This window comes from Chiloscyllium punctatum, chromosome 38 (genome assembly GCF_047496795.1).
Source record: "Chiloscyllium punctatum isolate Juve2018m chromosome 38, sChiPun1.3, whole genome shotgun sequence".
In the NCBI taxonomy this organism is placed as follows: Eukaryota; Metazoa; Chordata; class Chondrichthyes; order Orectolobiformes; family Hemiscylliidae; genus Chiloscyllium; species Chiloscyllium punctatum.
Genome location: NC_092776.1, coordinates 56368691 through 56392397, shown reverse-complemented (window position 1 = coordinate 56392397; position 23707 = coordinate 56368691). Strand labels below are relative to the sequence as shown.

The 23707-nt window shown below is 37.7% G+C and overlaps 1 protein-coding gene across 7 annotated transcripts in view; it reads left to right on the top strand.

Annotated features, from left to right (window-relative positions):
* jmjd1cb (jumonji domain containing 1Cb) overlaps positions 1–23707 on the top strand; it is a 355381-nt gene that overhangs the window by 258050 nt on the left and 73624 nt on the right. The window contains exon 3 of one of the 7 annotated variants that reach the window (XM_072557945.1): positions 198–336. The exons of the other annotated variants lie outside the window; for them this stretch is intronic. The gene's annotated coding sequence lies outside the window, so the exon portion shown is untranslated. The remainder of the gene's footprint in view (positions 1–197; positions 337–23707) is intronic. 7 annotated transcript variants of the gene reach the window in all.

The following is a 23707-nucleotide window of genomic DNA, read 5'->3' as shown; positions in this document are numbered from 1 at the left end:
TACAATTGGGGGTGCTAAAGAGGCCAGACTTTCAAGAACAGATAGCTTGGAGAGTTGTGGGGCTGGTGGATATTGTAGAGTTTGGGAGAGGTGAAGCCTTGAAAAATTTAAAAATAAAGATGACAGTCTTGAAATCGATGAATTGTTTAATAGGGCCCAATGTAATCAGTGAACAGTGGTGTTTTGAATCACCTCAGGTTTCTGCATGACAGAATGTGAGGGGCCAATCAGGAGTATATTGGAATTGACTGAAGGGAAAAAAAGCCATGGACAAGGATTTAAGCAACAGCTGACCTCAAGCATGAACCATTTTTCTTCCAAGTCCACACATCCATTGTAAGCTAATTTCACAACCCTTTCCACCCTATTCATTCCATCCTATTCATCCCATCCACCACTGTTTGTCTGTACTCTGAAACTACAAATCAGTACTGCTTTTGACTTTTCCTTGCACATAATCATTTACTGGGAAATATGATCCTTGCTTTCCACAAATTTATTGTTGGCTGACTGCATTGATAAAATGTTGACTGAAATGTGCTCAGATTGTGGTTAAGTTGTAAAATTGCTCACTGAGTTGGGAGATTTGTTTTCAGAGGTTTCGTCACCATGCTAAGTAATGTCATCAGTGAGCCTCCGGTGAAGCGCTGGTGTGCTGTCCCACTTGTTATTTATCTGTATCAGTTTGTTGTGGTGGGTGATATCATTTCTGTGTCTGTTTCTGAGAGGATGGTAAATGGGGTCCAAATCTATATGTTTGTTAATGGAGCTCCAGTTTGAATGCCAGGCATCTAGGAATTCCCATGTGTGTCTTTGTTTAGCCTGTCCCAGGATGGATGTATTGTCCCAGTTGAACTGGTGTCCCTCTTTGTTGACAGACAGACTAGCAAAGGAACTGCAACACAAACTGAAACACCTAGTAGAAGACTCAACCCACTTCCTTTCACTCCACCCAGAAAGTCCTTAATATCATCCAAGACACCAAGGTAGAGGACAACAAGGTATCCTTTGACGTGATGGCCTTCTTCAATCAATAAACACCACCCTAGCCAAAGAAACACTGGCCTCACTGCTGGACAAACCATGGACACAAACACAAGCACCAACTCCATCAGCAAAGACAGCATTCTCAATCTAGTAGACCTGTGCCTCACAATCCACTTCACTCAGAAATAGAACCAGAAATGATATCACCCACCACAACAAACCGAGACAGATAAATAGCAGGACAGAACACCAGTGCTTCACTGGAGGCTCACTGATGATGTTACCGAGCATGGTGATGAAACATCTGAGAACAAATTGACCATTGTAGCAAGCAAATTTACAACCTGAAATGTCACTCACTGACATGGCATTTGTTAATACTTTACAAATGAGTTGGACTTCCAAAATAACTCATGAAGATTGTCATCAGGTCACTGGAATTTCTTTCACAATTTAGTTCATATAACATGTTCACCAGGTCGTATTACAACTTGTTCAGCTTCATTGTACATCCTTTGCACTCCCACATCTCTCTTCAAAATCCTTTCTGTCTTTGAGAGACCATTAATTCTTGGAGTGCTTGGCGGGTAAATCAGTTGGCTGGACAGATGGTTTGCGATGCAGAATGGCACCAGCAGCATGGGTTCATTTCCCATAATGGCATAGGACCCACTTTCTTAATCTCGCCCCTTAGACAAATCCCATTAGACAAGTGATAGGAAGAGTTGTCAACTGTGCTGTCAAATACCACTTATTCAGCAATAATCTGTTCACCTGTGTTCAGTTTGGGTTTCATCTGAGCCACTTAGCTTCTGACTTTATTACACCCTTTGCCCAAATATGGATATGAGGATATTTGTACTACATAACTGACAGGACATGACCATCTCCTACTTGGGAAAATAGCTGTTAGAAATGCACCCATTCAGTTATGTGGAGAACATTCTATCACACTAGTGACTTCAACTCTGCAGATGGTGGATCAGCTTTGGAGAATTAGAAGGCACGCTACTTACTGCAGAATTTCTAGCTAACAACTTGGTATTAAAGCCACAATACTTATACGGCTGGTCGAGTTTAGGTACTGATCATTGGTCAGTACCTACACGTCCCAGTCCTACCATTGCTAGTTAGGCATTAGCCATGGTAATGCCATTGTAAATCAAGACAATATGGTTAGATTTTCCATTCTCATAACCATGTTATCTTTCCTAGAATTCTGTAATTAAAATCCTCTTTGAAGCTTCTGCCCCTTCCATATGCTTGTGCACTCCTTTTTATCACAGCATTATACAATAAATGTCCAAAAAAGTGAAGTTCACGTGCTTACACTGTACTGAGTAGCTTTGAGATCATATGATCAGTATCAGTGTTTATTTAATGATCAGGAATGAATTGAGAAAGTAGCCAATGACTCCAGTATTGCACAATTTCATGGAATAATAGGACTGCGAATATTAAATATATTAGTGAAATAATTTGCTTAATAGTTATGTGCATATGTTTGGATTGAAGAGAGAGTATTTTAGTGGAAAAATAGAATTTGGAAAATTCAAAAGTAATATTTAGTTAAGGTGGGTGTTTGCACAAGTTATAATCCTGAGGTTTTACATGGCCATTTCAAAAATGGTGTTTAAAAACATTAATTGGCCCTGTTCAAGACAGCAGATCTTCAAGGTTTTTTAGTGTGATTTTTATTCATCTGCAATTTAACTATCAGATCTGTTTGTAGTCCTATCAGTTATGTTCAGTGAAAGCTCTTTTAGGGAATCTGATAATTTCTGATAGATACGTAAACATTGATCTTTCTCGTGCATCTTATTAATAGGGGTCCATCATGTGACGAGTTCCCAGCACAGTCTACTTAGGGAATTGGCTTCATTCCCCGGTTCTCATGCTCAAGCCTTTAGGCTGGCTTTTCTGTCTCTTGTTCTTTATCTTGGCCTCTCACTATTGCTTTTTTTTCCCTGGCCTCAGATTGCTCTTCTTTTTCTTGAAATGTTTAAAGAAACTTTTGCTAGATTCTAGTTGAGAAAAGAGAATGACAAGGTCAACAGACCTTTTGAATGTGAGTTAAGAAAGAAAAGGAAGCTTGAGATTAAGAACAAGGGAGATGATAACTGAAATATAGGAAGAAAAAGCAAATCTGCATTGAGAGAAGGGCAGATTCAGGAGCATGGAATGAAAGAAAAGGACAAAAATGTTTCAAGGAATAGAAAAAGAATGCCAAGTTTCAGTAACACTATGAATGAAGGTCTCTGGCATGTGCTGTGGGTGGCTGCAGCTGGTGGACGTTTGGGCAGAATTTGCCTTTCAGATGAGTTGGCGCAGCTGTGCAACCAGCAGTGTTATCTTGGTAGATTCGCCCTGACCGTAGCAGGGTGAATAATTGTGGCAGCAATGCTGGGCCACATCTTGAGGTCTTAATTCATATTCACTGCCAGTCTAAAACTGCTTTGTTGGCATATCTGAGAGCACAACTATGCATCATGTCCTTATCACAAAATAATAGCCGTATCAGAACTACGGGACCTTTTCTGTCTTACCCTGTTGATGAAGTTTGCTTTCATGTGTTCAGGGTATATCTTTTCTCTGAAAGAATGGTAGTTTTCTCAGAGTGAAGCCACAGTCTATTTGGCATTTTTTGGTATCTGTTTTGTCAGTTCTGCATACAAACAGTTAAAGTGATATTGAGCAAAAATCTGTATCTTCAGAAAACGAAGAAGTGCTTATTGTGAAGAATTAGCCTATATTTACATTACCATCAGAAAGTGATTTATCATTTAAAGGAAGATTTAAGGAAGTGCTGAAGTTGTCAAATTATTCTTGTTTACATTTCTAAGAGAACTTGAGTCTGTGGCATGTGGTAAGAAGGTTCTATATGTAGGTTGAACAGGACGTTGTTAAATTTTGGAATTGAGTAATACTAAGCCCATATTGCTGAAAGTCTACCAAAATGGTGGGAGATCTGAAGACTGAACAAGTGCAAGGTTTCCCAATAATACACACTAAGATCAGCTGAGTTCCTTCAAGAATTCTTGTAGTAATTACTTTGGAAAGTATTAATTCTATGCTGAGATTGTTGTAATCTTTGCTGTTTCTTTGTACTCATGATCTATTTCATTGATTTGTTTTTTAGGTCAATTTTAGTCAGAGGTGCGGTATTTGTGTATTCTGTTATGTCATGTCTGTTTCGCCATTGACTTCATTCCCATGGTCAACAAAACATTGTAACACTCAACTCTCTGATTAGTGAGTTAATGTTTTAGACTTTAATTTAGCATCAAAAATTATTCATTTGTTCAGCAATGATTATTAATCCAAACATTCAGAATTCATTTGTCAATTATTCTTTAATGTATATTCCATCCCCTTTTCTGTATATGTACTTTGAGTAGTTTTGTTTTCAATTTTACTTTGAGTGACTCAGCTAATAGTAAGACTAAGGTGATTGCAATTGAGTAATAGAATTACTTGAGTCATGACCTGGGTCTTGTTCCAACCAAATGCCAACTCTGAACCTTGGGTAAGGAAACAGCAAAGTTGCTTTTATTTATTACTTAATCAGAGCCTTTGGGTAACTAAAGCACTCTATTTTTCTTCAGATGTTCATCTGTGTAGTGACATTTTAAATTCATTTCAACAGACAAATGTTGGCTTTGGTTTAATATTGAATCCCAAAGGCACACATCAGGAATAAACTTGCACAAGAGCAGTTGCTCAATATTGTATTAAAGTGCATAGCTCTTTCAATGGGGCTTTAACCTACAGTCTTCAGGACTGAGAATGTAGCTAATATATGACGCTCATTTAATTCAAACATTTATTGGTGAATTACTTTCCATTCAGGTTGTTTATCAAGAAAATGTATAGTGAAACTAGTAACAAAGGCACATTTAAAATAAACTGTTTCAGTTGTTGCTCCATGAGATCAAAATAAATGTCATGGTGAACTATTTTACTACGATCAGTTAATTGCACATGTAATCTTAAAAAGCGCTCCTGCTACCTTAAGCCTGTGTGTGCAAAGTGCAGTTATGGTTTCTGCTGCATTTTCAAAACCCCAGTACTTCCTGTGATAACTGATCTGTGTCAGATTTATCAGAAGGAATGAAGGTTATGGAAAGTTTAAACAGCAGTATTCTTGTTGCTCAGTAAAATGTGCAAATGTAGAATTCTCCACCATTCTTCTTTTTGACCCCCTCCATACACTGAAATCATAAGAGCATTCAGGAAGTCATTTGAATGTCAGTAATACAACACATTTAGCCCTTCTTTCTCTTTGATTTAAATACATCAATATTTATAGTCGTTTCCTTATTTCATTCGATTAGAAACTATCCTGTCTGCATCTTATTTTTCTGTTTTGTAAGGCTTTTGGATTCAGCCAGTACTCTAAAAATAACAGTGCTTTTAGCACTTGTGTCATAGGCTGGTGTTTATATTCTACATTGTCAAGGACAGTGCAGAGTTTCTAAAAATCAATTTTGATTCTCCACATCCAACCACTGAAACTGGGTGTGATATGTAAAATTAATTGTTTAGGACCATTAGTGCTCTAAGATTCAGGATAAGCGAGTTTACGTTCTCCTATTTTCTAAAGCATGCTTTAGAGACCCTCAGTTTTGACAGTGCCAGACCTAGAAACTAAGAGGTGCCATCAAAAATGGTTGCAAGCTTGTCCCTGTTTTTCCTTGAAGACTTCAAAAGATTGCAGTGAAGGTAGAGTGGTCCAGGGCTTGAAAATAATCATTCATAAAGCTCTGCAGTGTGGTAAGTTGGTACACTGGTCTCAACAGGTCTATCAGCGTCGAGAAAGGTGGATTAACGCTTCTATTAGGTGCACTTCATTGGAATTTAGTTAACTGACTGCAACTTAGTTGTTTTTCTTTTCAGATACTGTTTGATATTTTAGAGAAAATGATGAAAATGCTTAGCAGGTTAGGAAGTAGAGAATGAAGCAGAATTGATGATTTATGATCTGGACCTTTGATCAGATGTGGGATAGGTTAGAGATGTATTTTCAGCAAGCTTTCCAGTGTCTACAGTATTATATTTTTTGATGTGGATGGACAAAGTTAAAAATCCCACAACAGATTATAGTCCAGCAGGTTTACCTGATGAGGGAGCACACACCAAAAGCTTGTACTTCCAAATAACCCTTTGTACTATAACCTGATGTTGTGGGATTTTTAATTACAATTTTTCATTTACAACTAATTCACTGCTATATCATTTCCACCAATGTCTACCTTTGAACAAGTTCTGCATTTTTCTCTGGGATTTCTCTTTGTCTGTTTTAAGATCTTAAGTAATCTTCTCTGCTGCAAAGAAAATAAACCAATTTTCTCTAATCTTGCCTTGTATCTAAAATCCCTCATTCCTGGTATTGTTCCAGTAAATCTCCTTTGCACTCTTTCCAGGGGTTTAATATCCTTCGTTCATGAAGGCGCTTATAACTGAACACGATACTCAAAATAATCAAGATTTGCAGAGGTGTAGCATCCCTTCCTTGCTTTTATATTCTGCACCTCTGTTTATAAAACCAAAGATCCTATTAGGCTTCTTAATAACTGTTTCAACTTGCTTGGCCACCTTCAGAGAATTATGACCATGAGCCCCAAAGTCCCTGTGCTCCTGTAGTCTCTTCAACTTGTAATATTGAGCCTGTAGTGTCTCTTTGTCTTTGGTTTACCAAAATGCATTAGTTCACATTTCTCTGCATTGAAATTCACCTCCCAGGTGTCTGCTCATTTGGTCAACTTGACAATGTCTTTCTGAAGTCGCTCAGTGTCACCCTCACAATTCACTGTTCTCCCTAGCTTATTATCATCTGCAAATTTAGAAATTTTGCCCTCAATACTCATCTCAAGATAATTTATATGAATCAGAAAAACCAAGAGTTCCAACACTGATTCCTGAGGAATACTTTGATCTTGTCTCCAGTCTGAGAAAAGCCCATCTATCCTATGCGCTGATTCCTATCTTTCCTCAACTTCCAATCCATACCGCCAAGGAACCATCAATCTCAAACATTTCTAATTGCTTGCCACCCTGTCATATGGCACTGTATGAAATGCTTTTTGAAAGTCCAAAAAATGCAACATCCACAGCATTCTCCTCCTCTGCCTGTATCACCTTATCAAATAACTCCATCAAACCTGTTCTTGATAAAGCAGTGTTGATTGTCTAGTAGATTAGATTAGATTCCCTACAGTATGGAAACAGGTCCTTCAGTCTAACAAGTCCATACCAACCCTCTAAAGAATAACCCACCCAGACCCATTCCCCTTTCCTATATTCACTCCTAACTAATTCATCTAACAATATGGAGAATTTAGCATTGCCAATTCGCCTGACCTGCACATCTTTGGACTGTGGGAGGAAACCGGAGCACTGGAAACCCACGCAGAAACAGGAGGAATGTGCAAACTCCACACAGGCAGTTGCCCCAGGTGGGAATCAAACCTGGGTCCCTGGCACTGAGGCAGCAGTGCTAACCACTGAGCCACCATGCTGCTTATTTTTCTCTTAAGTGTATATTTCCCATATCCCATATTATGGCTGTTATCATCTGGACCTTTGATCAGATGTGGGATAGGTTAGAGATGTACTTTCAGCAAGCTTTCCAGTGTCCCTCTATTGATGTCAAGCTGATGGATCTACAGTTTTCTGGGTTAACCTTTGCCCCTTTTTTAGACAACGATGTCACATTTCTAATCCTCCAGTTCCCTGGGATTAATTCCTATGTTCAGAGAGACCTGGAAAATTTCTGTCAATGTCTAGGCAATTTGTTCCCTTACCCCTCTCACCAATCTAGCATGCATCCCATCCGGGCCTGGCAACCACTCTACCTTTGTTACATTTCATACTTTTTGCCATACCTTTTGCTTCAAAGAGCAGTTTGCCCTGCTTATTCCTATGGGCACCATTCTGTTCTTTGCTAATCTTTTCACTATTAATATGTTTGAAGTATGATTTGTTTTAGTGTGGCCTGCCATCATTTCCTTATGCTTCCTTTTCGCCTTTCTTATTCCAGCCTTAGCCTCTCTCCTGCATTTGAGATACTCTTCCTGATTTCTGATGGTATTTATTCTGACTTGTATCATATACCTCTTTTTTTTTCTTTTTTTCTTTTTTTCTTATCAAATAACCTTAGTCACCTAGGATACTCTAGCTCTGGATACCCTGTGCTTATTTGTCACTGTGTCTACTAAACTTTCATCCTATTTCTGTCTCTTTTGAAATTCTCCTATCTTTCAGCCACTATTTTTATGCACAAAAATGCATTTCCAATCAGTGTGCTCCAGTTGAATTTTTAGTCACCTAAAATTTGCCCTTTTCCAATCTGGCATCTTAATCACTGACTGACTTTTATCCATTTCCAAACTATTATTGGACAGTATTATGTTCTGATTGCTATTTCTCATATGCTCTGACATTCTTCAGTTAGCTTGCCTCATGTCCAGATCCAGCATAGCTCTCTCCCTCACAGGGCTGGAAATGTACTGCTCCAGAAAGTTCTTCTTTACACATTGAAGGATTGCCCCTCTTATTGTATATTCCAATCTTTTATGTTTCAATATGTTTGCCTCTCACTCTTCTAAACTTCAGACATTTCCTCACAAGACAGTCCTTCTCTACTTGGATTAAACTAGTGAACCTCCTCTGGAGTGCCTGTAATGCCAGTTACTAAGACCCAAATATATTAACCTTCATTGCTTTCTATCTCACTCCTCATGTTTGATCAAGTATACACCAATACCTGCTGTCTCAGCCTCATTTTCATTCTCGGCAACTATCTTCAGCTCTAACTTAATTCACAGTGAAATTCCACTTATGCTGGTTCAGATCCATCTGTGATTACCTGTGCCTTTTAAATATTTAACATTTCTTGGGCTTTCATTCTTGTCAGAATCTGAGATTCTCAGTCCATTAATATGGTGGTGCATGGCACTGTCTTGACCCCTCTCTTCAGCAGAATGGGCTCACTTTATCTCAAAACTGTCGTTCTGGGCACTTGTCTTTCATCTTTTGACTCATCAAACATTTTAACAAGGAATGTTTACTCATTCTTTTGCGTTTTGAGGATTGCAAGCTCCAGGCTGGTATCAAATCTCTCTCCCTTCCTTCCCTCTGATCCTGCTACTCCTAATCTAAGCTCTTGCTATCTATTCAACATACTCCCTGAGCTTACTCTCTCTCTGATACTGAACAGACTATCCTAAGCAAAGGCTTAGGTTCCCACCTTAATTTTAATGTTGACATGATGTTGCACGTTTCTGTCATTTTCACCCCCATGACCACTTCATTAGCCAAGAGCCTTCCCCCTTTCAACTATCTTTCATGCTTTCCCTTGACCTGGAACCCTCCTTTCGGCCTTATACCTATTCTTTTGAGAATTGCTAGTGTGAAATTGGCTACCTCAATATCTGTGCTCCCTTCACTTGTTCTCACTTGTCTCCCTCTAAACTTGCTACATCACTTTCTCTTTTGTCCAACTGTGACATTGTTTTCAAACTTTCTGACATGCTCTCCAATACTTCCCCCTCTTTCATCCAACCCACAGATGTCAGATCATTGTTTCCAGAAGAGTTACTGACCTCAACTCCTCCAGTACTCTTCCCTCTTTGACCTTTCGGTTTGTAATTCCGTAATTCCACACAGCTTGTTACTCCATAAATATCCATGAAGAAGACTTTGTGGGTGGAGGGGAGTTAATTGCTGCTGTGACCTGCTCTTGTAACCACAGCATTTATATAGCAAGTCCTTTTTAATTTCTGGTCAATGGTAATTACCAGGATGTTGCTTTAGGAAGATTGAGTGATGGTGATGTCATTTCATGTCATTTGATGTCAAAGGACATTGGTTAGACACTCTCTCTCATGGAGGATTGTAATTCCCTGGCACTTCTGTGGCATGAATGTTATTTGCCACCTGTCAGCTCAAGCCAAGGTATTGTCCAGGTATGCTGAGTTTTGAACATGGACGGCTTCGGTATCTGAGAAGTGGTGATTAATGCTGAAAATTAAGAAATTATCAATGAATATCCCTGCTTCTGAAAGAATGAAAAAGTGAAGGTCATTGCTGAAGCAGCTTATATCATACCATGGCAAGAAATTATACTGAATATTAAATAGACTAATTACAGGTTGAGAAGAAAAAGCATTATCTAGATTGTAAAGCACAACTAGTTTACTCATGTCATTTAGGAAATGGAACATGCTTGCCCTACTGAGGTTACATGTGATCCAAATTCCATGGAAACATTGGACTTAGGAGGAGTTGGCCATTTGCCCCTTTGAGCACGCTGCACCATTCAATAAGATCATAGCTGATCTGATTTTTGTCTCAACTCCACTTCCCTTTCTGCCTTCGGTTAACCCCAATTTCCTTGCTTAGAAAAGATCTTAAACTCAGCCTTGAACAAATTTAGTGCCCCTCATTGCAGGAGTGAGTCATTTGAAATTTGGCTAAACTGATTCTAATGTACTTGTATCCTTTTTTCAAAAAAGGAAAGCCAAATTCTACACTACTCCAGATGTGGTATAGTTGTGCGTGATTTTTGATATAATGCTCTATAACATACTGAAATGACCAAGCAAGTGGTCAAAGGAGAAATATTAGCCATTTCTATCAACAGAAACACAAGACTTGTATCAGGATAAGAGTAGAATCAGAATATGACTTTGACGTCTACCTCAGTCAAACCCTGCAAAGGCTTGCACATGTTTCGTTTCTGGGAATGCTGTATAAGTTAAGGAAAATTTGATTTGATTGAATGCAGGCCATCACAGTGGGAGACAAGATGGCTGGTCCCACTTAATGTCACAACACTGAAGGCTGTGGGCCAAATGTAGATAGGTCAGTACAACTTGATGGGTTGAAGAGCCTATTCATTGCTGTATGATTCTATGGCTCTATAAATCATTGATGAAAATAGAAAATCATGGTAATGTAGCAATAATTGAAACAGGGTTAGAATTTGGTATCAAATATTAAGGAAAACAGGAAAGAGATGAGTATTGAATCAAGAAATGATCCAAACAGAATTTCTTTTAATTGTATTGAGGAATAACAAGAAAATAGTTCTGTTATTTGGATCATATTGTAGACCACTGAAAATGAGAAGCAGATTTGGAGTGAAGGTTATAGTTAAATTAATGTGTCACATTTTAACAACAGAGGAATACTGTGGAGAAGACAGCTGAGTGGTATTATCGCTGGACTGTTAATCCAGAGACCTGGGTATTCAAATCCCAACATAGCAGATGGTGGAATTTGCATTCAATAAAAATCTGGAATTGAGATTATAATAATGACCATGAAACTGTTGATAGTTGGAAAACCCGTCTGTTTCACTCATGTCATTTAAGGAAAAAAATCTACTATCCTTACCTGGTCAGACCTACATGTGACTCCAGTCCAACAGTGCAGTGGTTAACTCTTAATTGCTGTCTGGGAAATTTGGAATGGGCAATAACTGCTGCCCCAGCCAGTGAATAAAAACAAAATGCGGGAGTGTTTAAGTATTCCAAAATCGGTTTGAATTTGGAAAATATTTTAGGTGACTGAGTGGAGATATTTTTGTATCATGTGATACAGTTGTACAGTTGTTTCCTAAGTTGATATGTTGCTGCACATCGGGTTTTTTTCTACTCTGTACTATTTAGGGAGAGTAGAAAGAAAGAGACTACTGAGAGTGATGGAAGCAAAGAGGGGAGAGTGAAACAAAATTACTATACATCAATTTCTTTGGTTAGATGGTTGTGAGATGCTGAGAACCTCTTCAAATAATTGCTTGTAAATAGCTTTGAGAATTGCGAATTTAATTTTACGACCAAATATTGATCATATGAGGCACTGAGGAACAAATGCATGTGGACTTATAAATTAAAAATATATTAGAATTTTGCTAGAGCTTCCAAGCTTTGTTATAAAACAAAGTTAGGCATAGACATGCGGGTTGTTGACATTTTTGCTGTTTGTTTCTGCTTGTCATTGGCATTGCCATAGGCAAGAATGAACTTGATCCTTGGCACTCATATATGATGATGGCCACACTGAAATACTATTATCTGTAGTGTTGATAAAGTGATAGATTGCAATTGAATATTAGTTAATCTCATCATTGATTGCTTGTATTCATTTATTAGAATCAGAAAGATTCTTCTGAGTTGTTATCTTTTCTTTAATCCTCAAATGATTTTCTCTCCCCAAATCATGTTGGCTGATCTCTCTCTTTCTGTGGAGTTCAGTAAAAAATAATTTTTCCCTCCTCACTGTCCATCGCTTTTTTTTCTTCTTTCTCTTACCAATTCATGCTTTCTTATTCCCATTTCTTTTTACCTTTCTCTTCCCTTTATATTGCTTTTTTCCTTTTTCCTCTAGTTTAAGCATTTTAACTTTGCTCTGAGTCTTAGCTAATTCTAACAGTAGCAGATTAATTACAGGATTCTTCTCTTTTTAATTCTCAATGCTGAAAGTATTGCAATTATGTGAGATTTTATTTGTACTTTCAATTCATCCGCTCACTTACTCAGTTCGGCTTTAGTACAAGATTTCAAATAATCCACTGTTGTATCTTGAATTCCCAGAAAAATCCGAACGATGGTCGAAGCAATTTTGAAACTCCAACTTGTATTGCATACAAGGTACAAATCTGTAGGGTTTTTTTGCTGAGTACCACAACCTATTTCTTAAGCTGATGCATTGAATAGCTTTGTAGAATTCCTTCCTTTTTATCATTCATTGAGAAACAGAAACTGAAATTGGTCTGTACATTTGGATACACAGAGGACCAAGACACCTGAAGTTCAGATCGCATTTTAAATTTGTTTTTATGGCAGTAGTTTTAATTGTGCTTTTCAGATGAAATTGACAAATACTTTGGTGTCATGAACAGAAATAACTACAATATTTTGACAGATTTGTTTGTGCAATTTCAGTGTATTTTAAAGTATTACATGTTGTGAACATTTAATCATACCAAGTAGACTGGAAAGGATAAATTTATCAATCCCATGCTCCCAGCAAGGAACTGTGCAGTTTTGAGATGGAACCGCAAGTTTGAAAACTTCATTCTACAACATGCTTGACTTACAAGGGCTTCTCCCAACAGGAAATATGAAGTTGGTGATATAACTCCAAACATTTGAAGAACTTCACTTGCTAATCAGGCTTATAAATTTATAATTACAAAACTTTGTCTTTGAATGAAATTCAAGTTGATGGCACTGTCAAATTGAGTTTAAGGTTAGAATTTTATGTTTTGTTTGCTTGTATTTGTGATCATTTTTGATTTATTAGGGAGCATACTGAAGTTGTTGATCCTTGATTCTCAAAGATATTTTTTAATTGACCTGATGTTATTCCACGCAGCTGGAACAGGTGGGATTTGGACCCACACTTCCTGACTCAGAGGTGCCACAAGAGCCATCTTGGTTCTCAGATTGGAGATGTCAGCCTGGTAAACACCGAGGCTATGGTAGACACTAATTATTTTGAAAGGTGTTTCTTAATTGTGAGTTGTGAGTTATTTAGTTTATAGTTTTGTACAGTTAATAGATTATAAATTATTTCATTCTGTTTTGAGTTAGTTAATGACGTGGCATGACCAAGTGTTCTAGTTATATGCCACTGTAAACTGTGCATTTTCCTGTCCATTATTTGGATTAGAGTTTTGTCTTGAGTGCTTTGAAGCACTTTCAACAACCTTTCAGGGTTAAACTCTTCCTGTACATGATTAGAGGAAAGAATGGGGAATCTTGAATAGGTAAATGTTATGCACTTTTAACAAATACATTTTCATTGTTGACAGTATAGTTTGCTTGTGGGTCATTCAAGCACTGTTTCACGTGGGCTACCACTTCTGATTTTTTTTCGCCTAAATGATGATTCTTCTGTGAGCAACTGAAGGGCATGTTGATGAACGATGAGGTGGGTGATGGGGTCTTGTTCTGCTTTTGCTTTCACCTCACACTGCTTGAAGTGCAAAAGTGCAGTTCCGCATCTTGCTGTGTACGTGATTACATCTCCGTAAGTTATTCTCTAATTTAGATCTATTAGTGCTTGTCAAGGTCAGAATTAGGCAGACTCTTCTGACTTGTAGCTATTTGCCTGCTCTGGACATCTGTGTTGCTGCAGTTCCAACAAACTTGTAAATCCACTTTAGTAGAATAAAGAATCAGCAGTTGCAATGTTTTGATAAAGCTGTGGGTATGCTGTTATGTGGACAGATAGCTTGTGGGTATGTATCTGAGTGTTCACAAATGACTTATTTGCATGAGAGGATTTGCACAATAAAATAAGATTTATTTATTGTGGATGCAAGATGTGGATTAATAGAGCACATGTTTTTAGGACTGTTCTATGTTTTGGTGTAAATGTCTCTTTTTTTTTCCTCCTTCATCTTCCCATTCTCATAACCTTTTATGCAAAATAAGAATTTGGTGTATTATAACTTCCAATATAAATCTTTGGTGAATTTTTGTAATTCTTTTTTGAGTTTTGGCAAGTGTTAGATGTTTTCTGTTTTTAAATTATTCAAATATCTTGAAGTTAATGAAAGACAGAAAAGGTTGTCCTGTAAAAGACCAAGGACCATGAACGTCTTTGTGTCACACGTCTAAACAGATTAAATCATCAGCTTCATTACTGTTGAGTTCCATGCCTGTACATGTGTTACAGAAATTCCGTGCTGTTCCTGTTTGGGGGATACCTGTGAAGAACATGGTAACTAAAGTAAGAATCACATGTTAAGAATCATTCAAACTTGTGGCATTGTTGTTACTGTGTAACTCTTAAAATGACGTTGAATGCTCATTGGTAGGATTTTAAAAATCACAGTATTTACAGGTAGTGATGTGACTGACATTGTTGGTGGTTTTTTTTTAGAAAAGCTCAACATACTCAGTTTCTTGAAATGAGAAAACATCAGATTTGATCTTTTTCAAGAGCAAAACTGGACTTTTTTTTCTTTTGGTAATGGAGAAGATTTCTCAAGGCTTTTGATTTGCTGTGTTTGACAGATTTCTTGCTGTGTATTGTTCTAATTAGAGTCAAGTTTTGTTGGAAAGAAATCTGGAATGCAGCTTTCTCAGCTATGCAGTAACACCAGATGAATTAAGAATTGCCTCCCAGGCTTTTCTCTCTCAAGGAAATTTAAATTCTGTTCGAACATCAGCCTACTAGAGTCAAAAGACAGAGATGTTTCTAATTTATTGTTTAAATGGAGGGATGGGGGTGGGGAATGTTGTTTCAGTAACTACTTTACAACTATTAAAGGGATCAGAAGTATTCAACTCAGTGTCAAGCCATTTGTTTTGATCAGAGATATCCTGTATCCCAATTCCATTTCGCATCCCTTTGACCCATGTTCTCTGGTACCCGATGGTCATATTGGTCTGAGTATTGAAAATTTCAGTTGACCAAACCTGTAGTCCTTTCCCGGTTTCCAGTGCCCTTTGTGTTTGAAAAAATTGCTGCCTGATTTCCCTTCAAAGTATTCTCCCTCATCGAGCTTTTCCATTGCCTCTTCAAAAACTCCAGCAAGTTAGTTAAGTTGTATCTTCCATGAGATAAGCTGCACAAAACAATACAGGGAATCTGACCAAGACAACAAACGATTAAAGCATAGTGTTCTTACTTAGATATTCTAATAACTTTGAGACAAATTTCAACAGTCCATTAGCCTTTCTGATGATCTTTTCTAGTTGTGTATTAATTTTATGATTTTGTCCAAGCACACCAAAATAATTTTCTCCTCTGCAGTTGTATTTTTGCTTTCATGACTATTTAAGGCAGGAGTGGATGGAATTTTAGCCAGCAGTGTATGTAGTTGAGAATTAGAACAGTTCAGAATGCACAGCAATTAGCTGATAAAGTCTTATTTCTGTGCTTCTGCTCTGCCAGCTTCTTTCTCCCTTTGCTCCTCACATTGTGCTTTCTCTGACAATTGTGGTCAAAATATTCCATCCATTCCATTGTTGCAAATTAATGGCTGAATTCCATCAAGTGTTTGATTGTGATCATTCCAGTATTGTGGAGTTGCAATTTCCCTGTCTTGACTTCGTAATTAACCTGATCTGGCAAGGAGTAGACTCTCATGATAAGTGTACGAATAGCTTTTTTTTATCTGATTCAGTTTTCTGTGAAAAGAAAATTCCATTTGTAAGTTGTACTGGTAATTCAGTGGAAGAAACAAACCTAAAATCGCAAGTAGAGGAGTATTTTATTTAAGTTCACTTATTGATTTCATTATGATGAAATAGCCATGAATGAACAGATCTGGGATATTGGTAGATTATGGAGCAACAATCTTCAAAAGTATTAGAATGCTGAACTCTCCTCAAATCAACAGAAGTCATGCTTGGCCTTGCAGTAGTGTTTAATCAGATAATGTCCTGAGTGGTATGGCAAATTCCTGAAACCAAGACTTGAATGTCACACAAGTTCTGAAATGCTGCAATAAAGAACCATAACTTGTATTTGCAGTTCCATGTTTAGGAAGAACAAAAAAAAAGCCTGATTTTCAGGGATTGAGATTGAATAAAGATGTTTAAGATTGTCAAGTTGAATCTAGAGAATTACTTCAAGTGAAGAAGTCAAACTGACATTTGAAGAAAACAAACAGCACGTTTAGGGTTTTCTTTCTTTATAACTTGTATATGAAATTGACTGCCAAGTAAGGTAATGGAAGCAAAAACCCAAAATTAATGAGTTTAAACAGCTTAATGATTTGAAACAATGTAGATTTGTTTTAAATGTCAGGTTATTGACTTTACAGAGGCTCAATGCATTATTTGATGTAAATTAACATGTAATTTGTTAATGAAGGATATCTTAGTCATTTTGTGAGTATTTTTCCTTTGGCTGGATGCTTGACTGTCCATGCTTTTATCCTTGTTTTTGCCAGCCTCTTGAAAGGTCACTGTTTGTTAAGGGTTTACGGTTTATATGTCTTAAATTTCCATTAATGTGTAGGAGGTGGTAGGAATAGTGTGCATCTGCTTTTTTAAAAATTAGTTCAAAATGAGGAAAGTTTGTCTACTGTTCTTTTTGAATATATGACAGTTTTTTTAAAAAATCCTTTTACTTAACAGAATTCTTACTATACTTTTCTTAATTCTTCCTGGCATCATTCAGTTTCTGTTGATACTTTTTCTAGTCCCTTTCTAACTGGATGTTTATCATGTTAGAGTTTCAAGATTAAAACAAACCTCTTTTAAACTGTACAAGAGAGCATATATGACTCTGAATGATATCACTGATGCTGAAATCAAATGATCTCAAGTTGTCTCATGATTTTATCCATCAACCTATTTAGAGCAGTACTGCCTTGAGCTACAGCTCGGCAACTGTTGCGCTGTATGAAAGATGTATCTGCGAATAATAAAGATAGTCCTCACAAACTAATTAACTTTTTGGGGCAGTAATGCAGATGACCAACCTATTGCTGAAATTTCCCTATGACCCTGAAGATTTCTGAAGGTGTTTCTTCATTGTTTTCTTCCTTGTCAGTGCAATGAAGCATTTAAGATTTTGAATTTAATCTGGTGCATTACCAGGGTGTGGTGATATCAAGGTGTTCTACGGTATATTTGTTGACAAAGGTGAAGCCTAGTCACAGGGTACAGTAGTCTACTTTTTATAAGGAGAAAGTGAGGACTGCAGATGCTGGAGATCAGAGCTGAAAATGTCTTGCTGGAAAAGCGCAGCAGGTCAGGCAACATCCAAGGAACAGGCGAATCGACGTTTTGGGCTTTTCCAGCAACACATTTTCAGCTCTACCTTTTATAAATCTACTAAGTAACCCAGAGGCCTGCACTGCTAATTCCAGGGAATGTGTTCATAACATCCATCATGACGGTCTGAAAATTTGATTTCAGTTTCTTAAAAAAAAAACTGGCATCAATACAAATGGCCATGAACCTGTTTAATCATCCTAAAGATATGACTCCAGATTATAGTCCAACAGGTTTAATTGGAAGCACACTAGCTTTCGGAGCGACGTTCCTTCATCAGGTGACAGTGGAGGGCTCGATCGTAACACAGAATTTATAGCAAAAATTTACAGTGTGATGTAACTGAAATTATACATTGAAAAATTGATTGTCTGTTAAGCCTTTCATCTGTTAGAATACAGTGATAGTTTCACTTCTTTCATGTGTAAATCACAAAACCTTTTTTTAAAAGTTGCATTCTCGGGTTAGCTGTTAACAGTGGTGATAGCTAGACAATATGTTGAAGGTGTTGGCCAACTCACCAAGCTGTTCAGTTTAGGAATGGATTAAAAAAAAGCTGCTGGCTTTGATAAGCAGCCCCCACATCTTCAAATGAATTTGAAAAGTGCAAGACTGCTCATGCTTAGTGCTACATTTTTAGGTTAGCTGAATACCTGTTTTCCTTGAAATTATATGATGAATGCAGAGCAATTGTTTGTGTTCTTTAGGAGTGGATGTGTATTTGCAACAAGAAAACTTGCCTCAATGTTCATGAATTTATATCAAGTTGTTCTCTGATATGTAATTCAAAACAACTACTTTTCTTTTGGTTCCTTGCACTTCCCATCTGTGCAAACATTATTTGGCCTAACCTCTGGGTGGGGCTGGCATAATAGGTGGAATCCTGGAATTTTCATATGCTGACAGATCAGCCTAACAACTGTTTTTTTTATTCAAAATAAAATGCAATGGTGCAGACTCAAAACCAGTGTCACTCTAAATTTCTCTTGTTATATGTGACTTGTTAAGTGCGTGGTAACTTTTATTTTTCTGTTTGACCTCACACATGCAATATATTAAAGGGGAACTACTTGTGAACTGCATGTGTGGTAGCTTCCTGTTTGCTATCTGGCTGGTTAAGCGTTCAGCTTAAATGGAACACAGCTCTCAATGTGATATTTAGGAACAGTGAAAATAGTTTTGGAAGTATATGGCATTTACAGAAGAACCTTGATTATCCAAACGACACGGGCAGGAAATATTTTGTTGAGTAATCAAATGCTTGGTAATCGAATGCTGGATAATCAAGGTTCTTCTGTAAATGCCATATACTTCCAAAACTATTTTCACTGTTCCTAAATATCACATTGAGAGCTGTGTTCCATTTAAGCTGAATGCTTAACCAGCCAGATAGCAAACAGGAAGCTACCACACATGCAGTTCACAAGTAGTTCCCCTTTAATATATTGCTTTCATCAAACTCATCTTGGTTTAAATTGAATTACAGAGGAACCTTGATTATCCAAACGACACGGGCAGGAAATATTTTGTTGAGTAATCAAATGCTTGGTAATCGAATGCTGGATAATCAAGGTTCCTCTGTAATTCAATTTAAACCAAGATGAGTTTGATGAAAGCCTTTAGTCCAAGGAGGTTACAGATATTTCAGTTCTTGGATCCAGTGGTTTTACGACTGGAAGTGAACTTATTAAAAGAATTACCTGTGTGTGTTTCAAGAAGCACAGTATTGACAAAATGTAATTTTATTTTTGAGTGCATGAGAACACGACATAGACATAGAATCCTTAAAGTATGGAAACTTTAGGCCCAACAAGTGCACACCGACCCTCCAAAAAGCATCCTACCCAGAACAATTTCCTATCCTATTACTTAACATTTGTCTCTGACTAATGCACCTAACCTATACATTCCCTAAACACTGTGGGCAATTTAGCATAGCCAATTCACCTAACCTGCATATCTTTGGATTGTGGGAGAAACCAGAACACCTGGAGGAAACCCACACACACACTGGGAGAATGTGCAAATTCTGCACAGACAGTCGCCTGAGGCTGGAATCGAACCCAGGTCCCTGGCGCTGTGAGGCAGCAGTGCTAACCACTAAGTCAGTGTGCTATATTTCTGTACTGATTAAATTTGTTCAGACTGGGAATGGGAGTGATTTGGTATGGCAATATTCAGAACAAAGGAAGGTTATCACCTGTACTGTTGCAAGCATCTATCTGAACCACATAAGTGCTCTTTGTTTTATGAAGTACAGTGTTTTGGGCCTGATATTTAATTTTTTGGATGTTATTGAGATACCCGAAGGTATACCTTCTCCAAAAGTGGCATAATTTTTTTTCGAAGAATATGATACTTGCAGTCTGGGTTTGATAGCAGTAATGTTACACGGGTAGTTGTAATGTTATTTTGGCAGCTGTCTTTGTTTTGGATGGCTTTTGGTAATGATTGCATCTGCTTGGAATGTTTTCTGAATGTCTGAAGGAGCAGCGCTCTGAAAGCTAATGCTTCCAAATAAACCTGTTGGACTCCAGTCCAATACCAGCACCTCCAAATCATGTCTGCCTCATGGATTACGCGTATAAAGCACTGTTAATGACTTCACGTCCAAAACGACTTTACAACCCATTGAGTAAACTTGAAGAACGGTGCCCACAAATAATCTGTATCATTGGTTTTGGTTGAGATCTGAATATTGACTGGGCAGTTAGATTTCTAGTTTAAATTCTCAATTAAAAAGCCTTGACAGTGCAGCACTCCCTTGAAATGACAGCCTAGATTTTGTGCCCAAGCCTTTATAATGGAACATGAACCATATGTGTTTTTTCAGTGGTAAAAACAAAATCTTGGATCTAATGAGAAAGTAAGTTTAAATGACACAGCACAGCACACATTATTCACACGGACATATCTCATTTTTCTGAAATGCTATTCTATATATATTGTATAAGTGTAAGATCATTTGGCACTTTGAATATAATGGTCGGGGGCATTAATAGAATAGGGTGTGTAGTTGAATTACATCGTTCCTATTTCTCAATTCGAAAAGTATCAGTGAACCTAATATTTTACAACACAGTTTAGGTTTTATGTTGTGTTACTCATTTTCCACTAGTTCTGTAACCAACTTGCTTATCTGTTGGAAGCTAGATATTTCAAATGAGAGTTCTGATAATATAGACATAAGTTTCATTTCATACTATCAACTTGGCTTCGATCTGCAGTTGAAACCATTTTCAGGTCATTGTATCTCTATGCTTTTTGTGAGTATCAAATAGGGTGAGCTCTTTCATAGCTGAAATAGCGAAATAAAGTCCTCTTCCCTGTTGTTTCATCCCCTAATCTACCCCTTGATTACTAAGAATCTAAACCTCTGTTTTAAAAATATTCAAATATTCATTGCCCTTTCAGTCTCGAGCTCCTCTAAGAGAAAATAAATTTACTCATCTCTATTTTAAATAGCCAACTGCTTATTTTTAAACCATGATCCTTTGTTCTAAATTCTCCCATATGAGGAAATAGTCTCTCCACATGCACCCGAGGAATCTTGTGTTTCAGTCAAATTGCTTCTTCGTCTTCTAAACTCCAGTGAATGCAAACTTAGCATTTTTACTCGTAAGACAGCTCACCCATTCCAAGTCTCAGCCTAGTGAGTCTGGTCCAAAGTGCTTCCAACAAAATCACATCCTTTATTAAATACGACGATTAATAATGTACACAGTACTCAAGCTGAGGTCTCACCAGTACCATGGGTAACTGAAGCCATAACATGCCTACATTTGTATCCAGTTTCCCATGCAATGAATGATGACATTCTCTTATCTTTCCCAGTTACATGCTGTATCTGTTACTTGTTGCAATTTGTGTACTAGGACACTGATCCTTCTGCATATCCAAACTCTACAATCTCTCACCATTTTAACAAAATCTATCTCATAATCCTCTATCTCAATACCATTCTTCCATACTGTCCCCATGTCCCTTTATGTAATTAGTCTCCTGAAATCTTTCAAATACAGTTTTATGTTTAATGATTAAGCTTCCACAAGCGTCTAGGGTAAAGATTTCAAATGATTCACCCATCCTCTGTTTTAAAAAAAAGTTCTTTCTCATCTGTCTTAAGTGACCTATCCCTTATTTTGAGATAGTGTCCCCTGGTTTTAGACTCACTATCCATGGGAAACATCCTATTTCTATCCATCCGAACACATCTTGTAGGAATATTGTACATTTCGAAATCTCTTGACACTCTAGTGAAGTCCGCTACGCATGTTCCTGGAGAATGTTGTGGTTGATGATTCTCGTAAGTGGGGAAAAAAATGTGCAATATGCATTGCACATGTTTATTCCCAAAAAATGTAAATGACCGAAAATTGGAGTTGCAGCAAACAGAAAGGTACATTGTAGGTATCGTGTAGATCAGCAAATTTGTGAAAGGTGGGCATGAGAATGAGGAGACTCCACTCAACATTTGAATTTGAACTCTTTCAGATAGTGTATTCAAAATCATGGTAATCTGCTATGTTAAACAAGAAAATCTCCATCTCATTTCTTGTTCTTTTGCCAGTTACCAATAAACTGTTCTCCAGTTACCACACCGTATGCCACTGGACAGTTTACATAGAACATTACTGGCCCTTTGGCCGTCAATGTTGTGCTTGCGTGTGAAGCCAATCTAAAGCCCATCTAACCTACACTATTCCATTATCATCCATATGTTTATCCAATGATCATTTAAATGCCCTTAATGTTGGCTAGTCCACTACTATTGCAGGCAGGGCATTTCACACCCTTACTACTCTGAGTAACGAAACTACCTCTAACATCTGACCTTTATCTATAACCCCTCAATTTAAAGCTATGTCCCCTTGTGGTAGCCATCACCATTCGAGGAAAACAGTTCTCACTGTCCACCCTATTCAGTCCTCTGATCATCTGGTTTGCCTCTGTTAAGTCACCTCTTAACCTTCTTCCCTCTAACGAAAACAGTCTCACCCAGTCTCGGGACTGGGTGAGTCTCAAGTCCTCCGTCTTTCCTAATAAGACCTTCTCTCCATACCAGGCAACATCCTAGTAAATCGCCTTTGCAACGATTCCAAGTCCTTCCTGTAATGTTGTGACCAGAACTGTACACAGTACTCCCAAGTGCAGCCACACCAGAGTTTTGTACAGCTGCAACATGACGTCATGCCTCCAAAACTTAATCCCTCTACCAATAAAAGCTAACACAGCATATGCCTTCTTAATAACCCTGTCAACCTGGATGGCAACTTTCAGCAATCTATGCACATGGTCACTGAGATCTCTCTGCTCATTCCACACAACCAAGAATCCTACCATTAACCCAGTACTCTGTATTCCTGTTACTCCTTCCAAAGGTTTCTCCTCCTTAAGTCTGTTTAAGACCTGATGTTTTTGAACAACTCTTTTAAACCTCTCCCAACTTTCTGTCCTCTCAAAAGCAATCCTAGATTCTCTGGTTTCTCGAACTAACTGAAGTCTCAGATCCACCTAATACCTGTATATGGTGCACGCATTTGGGCGGAGTATTCCAACTGGGACCTCACCCAGTAATTTGTAAAGGTTTATGGTAATATTTGGGTAGATGGATCAAAGCTCTGTCAAACTAGTGTGTTCTAAAGATTGTTTTAAAGGAGAGAAGAAAGAGGCAGTAAAAAGAGAAGCAAATATATGAGCCTCTGAATGATGCATATGTAAATTTGTGAAGGAAAATAGTTCAGTTTGTCATTGAGAAGTTCAAGAAACTTTTTTTTTTAATTCATGCAAGGGATGAAGGTATCACTGGCTACACTAGCATTCATTGCCCATCTCTAACTACCCAGAGGGCAATTAAAAGTCAACCACATATCATGGATCTGTCAGCTAAACCGGCTAAGGATGGAAGTGTCCTTCCCCAAAGCTATTAATGAATCAGATGGGATTTTCCTGCTGGTAGACAAAGGATTCATGGT